Source organism: Sparus aurata, chromosome 23, assembly GCF_900880675.1.
Source record: "Sparus aurata chromosome 23, fSpaAur1.1, whole genome shotgun sequence".
NCBI lineage: Eukaryota > Metazoa > Chordata > Actinopteri > Spariformes > Sparidae > Sparus > Sparus aurata.
This window is the reverse complement of record NC_044209.1, coordinates 10,301,585-10,317,216: the sequence shown is the minus strand read 5'-3', so window position 1 is coordinate 10,317,216 and position 15,632 is coordinate 10,301,585. Positions and strand designations below refer to the sequence as shown.

The following is a 15,632-nucleotide window of genomic DNA, read 5'->3' as shown; positions in this document are numbered from 1 at the left end:
CGTGGCCCCGAACCTCGGGACGGCCGGGGCATCTCTCGCTCTCCCTCCGTTGACTTGTCGTGCTCTGCTGCGTGTCCACCAAGATGGCCGCTGAACTTCGCGGGGCTCCTGGCACAGCCACCTTGTCCGCCCCTGTCTCCTGCGGCGGCGTCTGCGTTTCCTCTGCGCCTATTTTTCACTTTCGTTGGGGTGTTCGGTCTAACGTGGTTTTGTATGTCCATGTGTGTCTGAAGTGTGTGTGTTTGCAGAGGGGCAATGCTGCAGACAGACAGGCAGACTGACAGTGGCAGACTGGTAGATGGGCGACAAAAGATGCATAAAATGTGAGAAACAAAACCGAGTCACATGCACGAAACCGACAGACAGACACATCCAGACGGACAGACAGATAGTCAGACAGACAGTCAGACAGACCGACAGACCGATAGTCAGACAGACAGGTTATCACACAGATAGAACAATAAACTGCAGATTAAAGTGTGACAGAACACCAGGACGCTGACCCGGCGTAACACGAAGACATATTAGTAAAACCTGAGACGGACAGATGCAGATGGCACACAGATGCACAGACAGACACACAGACAAAGATCGAGGCAGACAGACAGACAGACAGACAGACAGACAGGTGGACCCAGTAGTAGCAATCAAGAGCAGCATCCCTCCTGCTCTCTCCCTGTGTGGTGAGGATCAGAAACGAGGTACGCTTTGTCAGATTCGTCTTCTTTATTTCTCTGTCGTCCCGCCGCCCGCTGCGCTTTGTTTCTTCCTCTCTGCTTATTTCAGCTTCTTTCTCTTTTCTCTTTTTTGTCTTTCTTTCTTTTTTTTGTCTGTGTGAGTGTGCGCGCGTGTGAGTGTGTGTGTCTGGGTTTCCTTCCCTCCTTTGTGCCCGCGATGTGTGCCGATGTCTCAGGGCGCTGTGCCAACGCTGCCTGATGAGGACTAAGCTGTGTGTTCTCTTGTTTGTGTGTGTGTGTGTGTGTGTGTGTGTGTGTGTGTGGTGTATGCAGATTGGCTTGTTTGGGGCCGGTGGCAGCTGCAAACACTTGTTTGTAGTGTTACATCCATGTGGTGGTGTACAAAAAGGAGCCGCCGCCGCCGCCAGTCTGCCCCATCGAGATAACGGAGTCTTACTTTATGATTTGATGTTCGGAAAAAAGAAATCCTTAAATTCAAAGCGTTTTTTATGTAAGAGGGAACACAAAGTGTAGCAGACATTTAGCTGCAAATAAAAGGGGGGAAAACATGCAATGTCCAATCAGCAAAAGGGAAATGAGATTAATAATCCATCACTTTCCATGTTGGCGCATTCAAGGTCACTCCAACCAAATGCAGTTGATAATATCACAGCTGGTCACGCTTACTTCTTGTTTTCCTCCTCGATTTGATTTTCTTCACATAGTCCGTCTCAGCAGGCTGCATGTCGCAGCGTCTTTACCAAATGAGCCATCAAAAACATCATTCTGAAAGCAGCCCATGCTGTGAAAAGCAAAATCGCATAATGTACCTTTAAGTTATATAAATGGAAAAGTGAGCTATAGAGACCACAAACAAAATCTGCTTCATCAGACTCCCCAGAAAAAATTGCACCACCGCTACCCTGAATGTGAGATAATGAAAAAAAGAAAATTGGTGGAAGGGGGGGTTGAAGTCCGTTACCAATCAGAACTCATGCACACACACTCATTAAAATTGGTCAATCAAAATCAGTTTCAAGGACAATTATAGCACTGATACGGGCAATGCAATGTAATGTAAATACTATCCCTCAGTCTAAAATATGTTGGTTTGTTTTTTTGTCCTCCTCAACCAGCTGGCTACTGCTGGAAATGATCTTGAGACGCCAGGTTGAGAAGCAATGATGTCAAGTTCTAGAAAATGTGGTCAAACGACATGCAAAAGACATTTAATCCTTTACTTGTTTAAAATTAAAGTACTCAACTACAAGTAAAAGCTCTGCATAAAGTACTAAGTGTGATCTGAAAATGATACTTAAAGTAAAAGTATCTATAGAATATATAATTAATAATATTATATATATATATAATATTATCAATTAATCAGTATTACTGATGCAATGATATGTAAAACAGCTAGGTATAAAGCTTTTAAAATATAGCCAAATAATAGTCTTTAACTATTGGTCAGTTTAAATCGTAACAATACATACATTTTGTAAGCTAATTTTTCACATTTAAGGAAGTATAAGTAGCCTGTAACTGCTACTGTAATATACATGTAGTGAAGTAAAAAACATTTTCATCTGAATGTCGTCAAGCAGAGATTTAAAGTAGCATGATATGGAATTCACATGACGTGGAAGAGCCTCATTAGGTTCTTAAAGGAAAGGTTTACCCAAATATGAAAATTCAGTCGTTGTCCACTCTGCCGATGGGAAGTCAGGAGACGTTTCTTACATTTCTGGAGCTTCGAAGCAAAATAGTGCTGCAGTATTCTCCAAAACATGTGAAGTCAATGGGGACTTGTTTAAAAACGCAGAAAAAACTGAGAATTAAAAGAATAATAATAAATGAAATGGCTCCATACAGCTCGTCCAGTGTCTTCAGAAGACCAGAGATCCAAAATTGATTTGAAAAGACTAGGATCTAGGCCTTTTCGGGAGACCTGGAATACACCAGACAAACTGCAAGGAGCCATTCTATGTGTTTTTGGTTGTTTATGTGTTTCTGTGTTTTTTTTTTTACATTTTAAAACATGTCCCCATATACTAGAGAAAAAGTTCAACTTCAGCAACAGGTGCAGCTTATTTCATATTTATTTGGTTGCTGACTGCAGTTCAACTAACTATTTACTGATTGTGTTAGAGAGAAAAAAGAAATAAGCAGCTTATTAAACAATTACTGATATCTGTGAAGGTCAGAGGTCAGCTGCCACTGAACCGTCATGCAGATCATTGCGCCTCACTCAAGGACTCAAACCCAACGAGCTACAGGAGGCGACACGGTGGTTTTTATTAAGCTGTGGCATGACCCCCCTGTCAGAACCAGTGAGGAAAAGCTGTTCCTCTGTCAGCCACCACTGCCACTAATATTGGGTCTAACGCCCTCTAGTGGAGAAACGGCGTAATACAGGTTGCGATTGATCCAACAGTTGCATCAAAGCCGAAGTCCAAATTAAAATCCACAAGTCCAAAGTCACAGTTCAATGACTTTGGCGTCTTCGATTGGATTTTGATTGTGCAGACAGGCTGAAGTACACTACTAAACAAAACAAAACAAAACACACAGACACTGTGGCTGATGCTGTAGGTGATCTGTGAGGTCAGACTGTTGTTGCACACACTTTGTTTTGGAAATGTTTCTATACGGTTGTGTACTTTTCTATATTTCAGCCCCTCAGCATCATTTATCCCTCTCACTCTGTTTCATGAAGTGCCAGCAGGAAAGCTTTGAAAGAAAGAGGTCTATTGGTGGCAGATGTTACTCTGGCAGTGAGGGAATGTGTGCGTGCGTGTGTGTGTGTGTGTGTGTGTGTGTGTGTGTGTGTGTGTGTGTGTGTGTGTGTGTTTGTGCGTGTGTGAGTGTGTAGTGGAGTGTGCAATTGTGTGTATGCAAATTAGTGCTGCTTTTGTATTTCTTAATCTTGTGTGGTATTTAGAATTTGTAATGTGTCATTGACAACATGTGCAGAGCTCTAGTGTGTGTGTGTGTGTGTGTGTGTGTGTGTGTGCGTGTGGGTGTGTGTGCATGTGTGTGCGTGTGCGTGTGGGTGTGTGCACTCCTGCCTGGCCCTGTCTGTGACCACAACTGTGTGCAGAATAACAATGAGCATCTCAGGCTACCCAGACTGTGTATGTGCTTGTGTGGGTATGGGTGTGTGTGTGTGTTGGTGTGTGTGTGTGTCTTTGCCAAGGGCTAGTGTTGCCCTATTGAGTTTAGGAACAGATTTAAATCCCACCTCTCCCCTCCTCTCCAGCGTGCAGGTGTTATTAAAAGTTGTATCCCATTAACAACACATTACTGCTGACCATTTTCCAAAAGTTTTCTTTTTTAATTTGCCTTCGAGGAAGCCGCTGGTTGAAGTTAAATTCAGTGTATTATGGAAAACAACTTGCAGAAACTCACAACCCAAGATAAAGTGTACAGGCCACTTAATCTCTGTACACGTTCAAAAATCAGCTCAATTTTTTCATGATTATACATTTTCCAGCTGGTAAACTGTTTCCCTGTCCTTGCTCTTGGGTTCATGGACGCCAACAAAAAGCAGCATTAGCTGTAAGCGGTCCCTGCTTACAGATGCATTAGCAGTACTTAAAGGGTAACTCCACCAATTTGACACATCAGAGTGTGTTTACAGGTCCTGGGGAGTCCTACTATATTATGTGAAAATAGTAGTGTAAAACTTCGCGGCTCCAGAGAAATCTGCATGTAATCTGATAAATTGCTTCCAGTGATGTCACTCAGTGGCATCAAGTTGCATTGTGGGTATTTTAGGCACCAGGTTGAATGTGTGGAATAAACATGGTGATATCTCTGGTCCTGCTCCATGATGTTTGCTGATCATTTGTTTTTAAACTGTCCATAACGAGTCCAACGGTCATACTGATCAAATTTCCCAAAGTCATTTATCTACTAAATGTATACATTATTGCACAATGATGCTAGACAATCTGGTGGTGGTAAAAGGTCAAATATCTGCTGTTTTAAATTATATATATATATATATATATATATATATATATATATATATATATATATACACATATATATATATACATATATATATATATATATATATAAACTTATTATTATTATTATTATTATTATTATTATTTAATTTTTTTTTGAAATTGCAGATGTTTACATTTCCATTTCAAAAACATTTCTGAGCAGTTTAAGGATTTTTGCTTTCATGCTGGCTTGAAAGTTGATGCCAGAAGAAGACAAGACTTCATGTACAACAGGCTGATAGGTGGAAAAAAAAGAAAGAAAAAGAAAGAAAAATGAAACAGAGGTATAGTCCGAGAATCTTTTTTCCCCATTTTAAAAGACTGTTTGGTGTTTGGAAATTAGAGACTGAAGACAGATGTCCGTGTTAAAAAGACAAAGCAGGAGAACGATTAAAATCACAGGAGGTTCAACAGAACGATGAAGGCAGATAAACTGACTGATTCTTAAGGATATTCTTGTTGTGGTATGTAGGTTAAAATGTGCCTGGGGTATGTGTGTGTGTGTGTGTGTGTGTGTGTGTGTGTGTGTGTGTGTGTGTGTGTGTGAGGGCCTGCGAGCCAAGGCAGTGTGGGATGAATCAGTCTTTCCTCAAGAAGGACACAGATCATGCATATTTATTAGAGCCCCGGCCTTCCTGTCTCTCCCTCTCCCCCTCTCTTTGTCACTGTGCTGATCTGTACGTTCAACACTCACCAGAGGGCAGACTGGCGGCTGTGCTGTCTAGACACCTTATTTATGATTGTGCGTGTGTGTGAAAGACACCGTCCACCCTTAGAAGGAACACACGCACAACCTAGAATAAAATATTTGCCCTCCCAGTATGAAAGAGAGAGATGATTCAGGTTGACTATCCAGCATTTTATGTGTATGTTCTTTAGTGTGTGTGTACATTTGTGTGCTTGTACTCACATCATCACCCAGCAAAAGCTCTACCAGTGTGTGTGTGTGTGTGTGTGTGTGCGTGTGTGTGTGTGATGTCTACATTCCTCTGTACACCTGATTGGGTGAGTGTGCAGCTTTTCTGTTTAATTAGCGTGTCCAAGGCGACGGCTCATTAACATGCGGCGGGGAGGGGGGAGAGGACGCGGGGGTGGGCTGTGGGAATTATGCAGATTGGCGTGCCGTCATGTCATCAATATAACGCAGGAGTGACATTCTGACACACGCGCGCACGGAAAACTGATTGCACGCCGAGCTGCTTCCACACTGACATCACTTTCTGTATTAACGAGTCATTATTTGGTTTAGTCGGCGTGTTGTTTGGTGCTCAGTAATCCTGCTGTAAATAATTTATACCTTCTGCAAACAGTCGGCTAAACAGTCACACACTTTCATCAGTCACTTCATTCAGTTAAAGTACACAAATACTGCAGTGTTGATCTGATTTATTCTGTTTTCTGTTTTCATTCCACGCCTGCTATTAAAAGCTCTGTGTCACACTCTCCAGTTGGATGAAATCATGAGAAAAAGAGTCAGTTTAATACCGTAATGTTGCCGTGCTTCCATCTCTGTTCTAATATGTTTGAAAGTAGCTGTAACTACAATTTATTATTGGTTTCAGTTGACTTCTCGAGCCTTTTTAAGCAGAAAAGTGTGTTTAAAATGCATGTTACCCAGCAGTGTTTTATAACTCAACATGCACAGAATATTATAGTTTTGTATAAAGGGCAGCGGTTCCATACTGAGTCTGAATTTCTCAACAAACCTTGTTTCTTGTCGTGACCTCATTACCTCATCACCTAATGTCTTTCTTTTTCTTTTTTTTACTGCAATGGTGTTCGGTGGTAAACTGTTGTGAATGAAAGATGAATGAAATGTCATCCTAACAGCGAAAAATCATGATTAAAAGTTTGGTGGTATGTTGGATTTCTTTGTTCAGGTGGTATCGCCATCTTCTGCGTGAGAGACACAGAAGAAAGAGTCGGGCCGAGGAAGTACGAGATAGAAAATGAGTGAGAAAGAGGCTGAATTTCTGTGTGCGTGTGTGTGTGTGTGTGTGTGTGTGTGTCCACCAGGCTCCTGGTATGAACCAGCTAGATGATTGTCCTGCAGCCATTGATATGGAGATGGAGAGGGAAGAAAGAAACTCTCTTTCCGTCCGTGCGTGCGTGTGTGTGTGTCCTTCCTGCTGTAGTAGAATTAGATTAGACAAATTTAAAATTGTAGTAAAAAATCAGAGACATTTGTTAAAATGTAGCCAGAACCAAATTAAATCATCACAGCAACAACACATTTGGGATCCAATTAAAACAAAGCAGTAAACACAGATAAATGGATTAAATGCTGAAATGTGTCCCCGGTATATCAGCTTTCACTCTTCTGACATTTCATCTCGTGTCTCTAAATGAACAAGGACAAGACAGAGGATTTAGCGTAAGAGGATTATGTATAGAAGATAATAGGGGTTTTGGTGCCAGTAAGATACTGTAACTAATATGGTGTGATAATAAAAATATCTGTAAAATTCTGTTAAGAATCGCCTCACTTGTGGTGACAGAGCCTCACAACATCAGCCGGTTGGCGTCTCTTTGAAGCGTAGCGAGACAAGTCTTACTGCTCCTCATTAACATTAGTTTGAGGGAAGGATCGGACCTAGAAAGATGACATATACTGCTGCTGCTGACGGTTCTAACGTGCGAGACAAATATTCAGATTGCAGCATCAAGACGAGGTGCAAAATATCCATTGTGTACCAGTTAAATCATTTAAGGTCATATTGATGACATTTAAAAGAAAATAAGACATCTTCAGAGCTTGTAGGGAGCTAGCTACATGCTAACGTTTTCCTTAAAAACATTATTATGCTTTTTAATGAGTCATTTTAACCATTTTTGTCACTGTTAGCGTGACTGCAATGTTAACTATATATGTATATATATATATATATATATATATATATATATATATATATATATATATATATATTATGTGTGTGTTTATTGTGTTTGTGTTATAGGATCCCAAAGAAACGCAATCACATTTTTGATACACTACTTTTGTTGGTACAGCCAAATGACAGTGAAGCTTTAATTGATTGGTTGGTCGATTTTAGCAATGTTACTGTTTGCTAGTTAGCGGCAGATGATTGTAACAACAGAGGTGTTGTGGTGTGAATCCAGTGGTTAGAATTTAAAGGCCGAATGGTATCAATAACACCTTTAAACTAGGAGGAAGTTAAATTAATGAATTGAGCCTACTGTTATGGACTATCAGATCAAGGGGAGTGTTCACTTAATCACGGTTTTCAAGTCTAAATTAGCAATATGGTGGTTAGCTCAGCAGTCGTCAGGATGTTAGCGTGAAGCCTCCGTAGTGCTTGTTTTCGATCCGTGAGCGACGTTCACCGTCTTCTCGATAATTGTTTTTCTTTTGTATTTGGTGGTTGGAAAAAAACTCTCATCATAACGGCCGTCTCCGCGCAGTGACTCAGCTTCACTCACAGCTGCTGTGTTGCTGTGTGAGCCTCGTTAAGTTACAGCTACTGCTGAACTTCGGGACGTCACACTGACGCCCTTCAATACAGTGAAAACCACCACACCATCGTTTCTCAGTAAAAAACCAGCTCTACATTTAGAAGGGAGAGGAGAGAGAAAAAAGAGGAAGCATAACCCAGATGAGAACTAAAGTGGACGGAGCTTTGCCTGAGGAACTAATGCTGTCTGAGTTTGTGTCCTCTTGAATGTACTTTTATCCGAGAGCACATCCTGATCTGATTTTCCTCTTTATTTTATTGGTCTTTATTTCTGTTTATCATTTATGATTTAAAATCTGCTCTACTTGTATATTTAATCACTCATTTCTGTATTTTATTTCACTCTATGCAGCCCTTATAGCCCTTTGTACTTTTGATGGATATGTGCTCTATGAATAAAGTTAATAAGTATGAGTAGTATTAGTATTTTAACTCTATCAATCTTAACACTTAAAACCAGAGGGACGTTCTTGCAATGAGGTCACACCCCCCCCCCCCCCCCCCCCCCCCCCCCGTGACGCCTGTCAAAGTGTTGACACTCCAGCCCCTGATGACCCAGCAGTCATTACTACATTATCACATGAGTGCTAAGTACTTGAGAGTCGGGCCACACCTAACTTTGACTTTATTCTGATCTGAAATACACTGACAATATCTGTCCACAGACAGACAGACTGTTAAAATAATCACAGTACTCGAAACTGCTTCTGTTCCTCCTTCCTATAATAGGTGTTGATGACACCCAAAACCGCATTGCAAGGTGAAAACAATGCCAGCCGATGCTAGTAAATAATTCTGCAATGGTGTTGTGGAGCCAACGCAGAATTACAAGTGACTTATCAAACTACTGGGGCCAGTGAAGTGTGGTGGCTTGCAACTACTAACAGCTCCTGCTTATTGAAAATCCATATATATTGAAAATAACGTTTGGAAATAATTCCCACTCAGACAAACAGTGCACATGCCGCACATAACCTCTGCGCTCTTAGAGGTCAGAACATTGTAGTAATGTTTTTTTTAAATCATATTTACAGTCGATGGTCTATAATGGGAATAAGTTCCTTCTCAACAATGTCACAAAAATGTAAAATCAGCAGATTACAGTGCATGTCTCAGTGGAACTCTAATGTTATTAATAAATGCTTCTGGTAAACAGGGTCACAAATATCTTATATACGGCCCTGAAACTGGAGGAGCTCGGGGTCTAATTGCTCTTTCGGTACTACTGAATGTGATGAATGACTCCTCTGCTCGCCATTCAGTAGCTTCATTAGAAACTTAACGAACTTAACTTAAAAAAGAAGAAAAAAAACCCTTCACCTTCATCTCACCCTCCCTCCCCTGTGTCCTTACATCTCTCTCTCTCTCTCTTACGCTCTCCATTTCTAATCTCCAGTCATTTCTCGCTCTGTCCTCTGTGCTCACTGAGATGTGAAATCTGCACAGGCCCTTCCCCCTGTCACCCCCTCGTTCTCTTTCACTTTTTATACCTCACTCTCACTCTCACTCACTCTCTCTCTCTCTCTCTCTCTCCCTCTGTCTGTCTTTCTCTCACTTGCTCGCACGCTCACACACTCTCTCACTCTGACTGTCATCACTGGTCTTTTGTTTCTGGTAGAATGAAAACCAATTGCCATTTGGCACCGGGCCAGGATCCGACAGAGGCGGGGAGGGGAGCCCGCACACAGACATTATAGATGTACCCACGTATACAGGTTCTCATTTATTTTCAAAGTAAACTATTAATGAGCCTGGAAAGAAGTATGTATCTATCAATCTATCTTGTCTATCTTAATTACATATTTACTTGATCTGATTCAGGTACGTTGACATCTTGCATAATTTCCTCCAGATAACTCCATATAGCAGTTTACTAGAACTCGAGAACAAAAAATTCAGGAAGTGATTTCAATAATTTCTAATACTACGCTTGAAGCGAGTCATATTTCATTCAACATTGATCTGACAGCTCTCAGTATTTACTGCGACATTTCTCCCATCTACAGTATATCGTTATCTCAATTCTATTTAATCCGTAAAAGAGTTACTTCACTTTTCATGGTTCACTTTATCAGAATCAGAATCAGAATCAGAATACTTTATTGAGCCCCGGGGGGAAATTGTTTTTGTTACAGCAACTTTATGTATATATTTATATATAATGCTAAAAGTTTACCTTTAGTTTTTGTATATAGTGTTTTTAGCAATTTTGACCATTTGTTTTTAACAAGCAGAGTTAGCCTGTTAGCTAGCCTAGCTGGCTTCCTAAAAGGCTCTGCATATATGAGTAATACTGGAACAAGTGACCTTTTCTCTGATTTATCTGGCAATGAGGTTGGTGTTTCACTGCTCCAACCTCAGTTTAATTTTTCCGAGCTAGTATAAAAACAAGCCACGGTGACCTAACGTTAACATGTGGCTAGCTAACATTGTTACCGGTTATCTATCTGTTTAAAAGATAAAAATGTTTAAAACACAATACACAAAGACAAATGGTAAACCTTTAACAATACATACAAAGGGTGAAGTATTTTAACTAAGTAAAGGAATAAAAAGCACTGAGATATCGACGTATATTGTAGATAGATAACTGTTAACAACGTTAGCTAGCCACGTATTAATATTAGGTCGCTATGGTTTGTTTTTTCACTATGCACTCCGACCTCAAAGCTGGATAGGGGACTTAAATCATAAATCAGAGTGAAGGGTGACTTTTTCTACAATTTTGAATATATATTAACATATTTATATGTAGAGCTTTGTAGGAAGCCAGCTAGGCTATTTGACAGGTTAACCTTGCTTGTTAATAACACCTACTAAGATACCAAAAATGCTTAAAACATTCAATACAAAAACGCACTGGGAACTATCAACAATATATACGAAGCAATCTTTTAAAAGTAAATAGTTTGAACTAAGTTGCAGATGTAAGAGCACTGGAATAAGTATAGATTTAGACTGTAGAGACTTGATGGCCCTGTTGCTTCCCACACATTTTTTAAAAATCATGTGAAGACCTGAAACTGCACCGCCTGAATCCTCAATGTTGAGTCTGAGTGTTAACTCCTTGTCATTGTGTCCCAAGTTTTCTTGGAGGTTTTTATTATCTAGAAAAAAAAATGAAAAAAAAAATAGCACACAGATAAGTCAGATCTTTGCGATGTGTTTGTAGAAACCATGTGGAAATAAAGAGAAGCAAGGAGACAGACTTGCTGTGTTATCTTGCATTTACTCCTAATTTGTATCGCTATTATTTTGCACAGTGTAAGGTTGTGGCTTCTTCTAGTCTGTGCTCAAACTGAGAGAGCCATAGAAACCCATACATAACCCATTAATAGCCCATAAATCTGTGAGGCCACGTACATAAAGGGATGCACACTCAAGTTGGCTTCACTGGATGTGGCTTCCTCTGTTTCTAAGCAACAACTGAGAAAACATTTGCACGAGGCTACATACTGTATTTGCAGGATTTTTTTCAGACTGAAATGCGTCACAGATGCAAAAGTGTTGGTTATTCTCCTGGCAACCATGTTTAATGACAATAAATACATATGGTCATTGATGATTTGTATTGATGAAGATGAACGTTTTCTGTTGCAGTGTGCAGCACAGCCTTTTAAAAACCTTAGAAAATGATTTAGTTACTGGAGGTTATTAAGTTTGCTTGTTGTTTCTCACATATTAAAAAAGAGCAATGCACTGACGCCCACATTGTGTTGTCTGACTCACCTGATGTGGACAGTTGGTATAAAGCTGATTGTCGGGCTCCTATTTCAAGCGGTATTCCCCTCTTCTTTATACAATGTAAATGTAACATTTTTCAAAATCCAGTCAGTGACGACCTTCAAGCTAGCAACCAACATGCTAAAAAAGACAAGTCACTCTTACCACTAATCCGGTCGCTAATGATACGAAACTAAACAAGCTAGCAGCTCGTTCCTTTGATTTTTCAGCGATTTAGCCATTTGGTTTAAAGAACAAACCAGAGCATTTTCTTCCCTATCCACCTTTTTCCTGACTTCTCGAGTTTACCCATAGTTCATAGCGTTAGTCGGTTTTGCTCTTCCGGTTGAACTGGCTGAACTCGGTGTTTATTCTAGCATAGTGGTCATGCTTGCTCTAAAAACCGGCTTTTAACACAAAGAAAGTGACAGTTCTGTAACAGTGCCACACCCGTCAGTTCTCACGGAGTGAGTAAGTGACATTAAGCAATGGCCCGACGTTAGCTACATCGACATAGTTAACTGTCTTCTATTTTCTGAGGGTGTTGATGGCGAAGAATTACGCAGTTACAAAAGCACAGAAGCGTACAACTACCTGCACAGTAACAAAATAGGGAAAGTACTGTTGAAAAAAAAAAGCAAGTTTATATTTCTGAAGGCAGCAGTAGAGCCCAGCCAGCGCGTCAGTCAGGCTAAACATTCAGCTTGGATGATGCTGAAGGAAGGAAGGAGGTCGGTCGTAGCCCAGATAGAGCTCTGGATCAGGGTGCAGTTCTGTGGGCTTTTAATCGACGAAGTGCAAGGAGCAAACATACACTCTCTTCGAGGAATATTTTAGTTTCAAAGCCACGAGCCACGCTAGTCTCCATTCCTCCTTCCTCAGCATGGCGTGTAGGGCGCAGGGCACGGATATGTTTGTTGAAGCTGTTGATGTTCTACACAAGGAGTTTCTGAAAAAACCTTAAATTTTCTTGAATTGTTGTGGCAACCAACAACGGCACATGTTGTACCTGAGCTCATTTTAAAAACAATTTAGCATTTATGACATAACGCTAGTTGTTTTGGGCTAGCTTGGCGGCGGCGGTCAGTCATGCAATTGCAAGGCAACGGGAAACAGAAAACCACCGACGGAAGTAGTTATCTGTCATGGCAGCCACCATAGGCTTCTGAGGAAACAGGTGGATATCCAGAATGAGAATTGGTGATGCCAGAGCTTTCAGTGTCTGGCTAAAAAAGACTACCCACGCTTGAACCAACGACAGATCCTGTCGTGTTATGCTAGCAGCTGCTGATGTAATCTTGAGCTGGTAGCATTAAGGGTATTGGGGAGTACTTCTGCATGAGTGAAAAAGTATTATGAAGCCTGTTGTGGCTCCAGTGATGTCACTCAGTGAGTGAATTGCTTTGTGGGTAATGTTGACAAACTGAAAATACTGAAATGCAAGTAATTTCTCTTTCAAACCAGCGCTGAGTATATGGCAATATGTTTTTAAACAGCTACATGACTGAGTGCATATATGACATTTACTAACTCCACAAATCTTAATACAAATATTTGGTTGTTTTAAACAAGAGACTCTCTGAAAGTGTTCTCTGCAGGTTAATGTGTGGTTTGGAAAATGTGTTCTTGGTGAGTCTGAAGGGACCTGCTGTGGAAATGTTAGTCTGTGTTTGGGCCAACTGTAACTCTACGCTGGCATGAATAAGTCATGCAGACAGAAACTCTGCACACAGACACGTGTGTAAACAAAGAAGGATTCCTATGGATGCACACAATGATATAAACTTTTACTGTTACTCACACACTGTCCAACCCCTGTTAGGGCCCAAAAGGGAGAGTGACCAGGGCTCATTAGAGCTGCTGTGTGTCACTGAGGAAGATGCACCCGAGGGAGACGAGAGAGCAACACACAAGAGCAACAAGTGTATTTTTAGGATGTCACCTACGTAGTTAAAAGCGGCAAAAATAGACGTATAAAAAACCCTGGCTTCTAATTTGTACTGAGATGAAACAGTTTAAAAGTGATACAGGATGTGAGAAAAAAAAAGGGGTGAGAGGAAGACAACACATAATTTTCGCATGGCTGAACACGGTCAATAAAAACAAACCTTTTAAAATTTGACCACCATTCGCAACTGCGTTACCTTCACGTTGTGTAGCTGCGTCTTTGTCAATGAATCACGACTGTTACAGTTGCTCGTGGTTTGTGCGGATGAATCATGCAGGAGGTGTTAGAAGGAAACCCAATAAGCCCACACAACTCTGCTCTGTAAAGTTCATTCTGTAAAAACGATCTCCTCACTACAATGAGATGATTAAAGAAAAAAGACATTTCTAAACATGCATGGATCTGTGCGTTCAAAATGAACCTGGAGCCGGCAGCGAGAATAGAAACGGCGCACTAATTAACACGTTATGTCTAAGCATTCCAGTTTCACTCTTTATGCTATGATTTACCTCCAACTGGAGTGCTATTTGCTTCAGCAGTTTCCAGTAAAAAGAGGCGGAATGTAAGCCATGCCCCTGACCACCAAGTCGCCAACGCTGCCTCTCCTCGGACTGGCAGCTACCCGCGATCATGGCCGGCACAGCGGAAATACGGTAAAACGGTTGTTTTCCTGCCAGGTTGGGCTCCTGGCAATCCCGGAGCTGAGTCAGCAAACAGAACAGTTTACTGAACTAACCAGCTAACATTACATTTAACAGCAGTTAGCACTTACTTTAGCAACAAAGCAACCAGTATTTGTCATCCACGAACCTCAGTGTTCCACCATCCGGAGCTGTTTATGGAGAAGCTGCTGGTTATCAGCACATTTGTTAGCAGTTACTTTAGCAATAACTAAAATGATCTGGTCAGAGCAGCCTGAAGGCAGCAGAGGGAAAACCAGAAAAAATGTTCTCCATAAAACATGACCCACTTTCTCTAAATTCACTAAGTAAAGTTATGAAGGTATGTATGACTTCATGGAACTTTGACAGACAAAAGTAAGAGTGGTATCAGTCTTCTCAGCTGAGCACGAGGTGTAGTTTATCTAATTTTTGAACTATTCCTTTAACATAGAAGTGCAACAGTAAAAGTAAAGGTCTCTCTGAAACACTTGTGGATTGTGGATAGTGAACTGTGTGTGTGTGTGTGTGTGTGTGTGTCTCATCCTGGACGCGCGCCCGTGCGCATGTCCAGGATGAGTTCTGGCTCGAGGCGGCAAATCATCCATCTGAGTACGGAGCAGAATAAAAGGAAGAATTAATATTTAAATGAGAGTCCCTCCATCACGATAAAACTAATCTGCATGGCTAACCAAAGGTCCGCTGCCCATTTAATGCGAGTGTGTGTCCCTGTGTGTGCATGTGCGCATATGTTTATGCACCTTCCTGTAGAAATATGATGCATTGCATCTGGAACCTGCTCTGGCGTTGCCTTGGTGACGCCCGTCATGCTGCCAGGCCCCCGTTGTGCACTCACACGCACACACACACTTACGCACACTTGTCGTACACACACACACACCGGTAATGAGAGACTGAGAGAGACTGGCAGCATGCCAGGACAATCTACACACACACACACACACACACACACACACACACACCCCTTCCCCCCTTTGCACCAGAACATTCTGAGCGTGCGCGCACACACACACACACACACACACACACATTCACACACGCACCTCGTTTCAGGCTGCTCGGACTGGCATGGGGGTTGGGACAGTGTGCGTGTTGGAGGAAGGTAGAGAGAAAGGGAC

General features: G+C 41.3%; 1 long non-coding RNA gene across 1 annotated transcript in view; it reads right to left on the bottom strand.

The window, feature by feature from the left end:
- Nucleotides 1–1,209: 1,209 nt before the first annotated feature.
- The window catches only part of LOC115576201 (uncharacterized), a 24,727-nt gene continuing 10,304 nt past the window's right edge, over nucleotides 1,210–15,632 (bottom strand). Inside the window, exon 3 of the long non-coding RNA XR_003982792.1 lies at nucleotides 1,210–1,479. This is a non-coding gene — a long non-coding RNA (uncharacterized LOC115576201). The remainder of the gene's footprint in view (nucleotides 1,480–15,632) is intronic.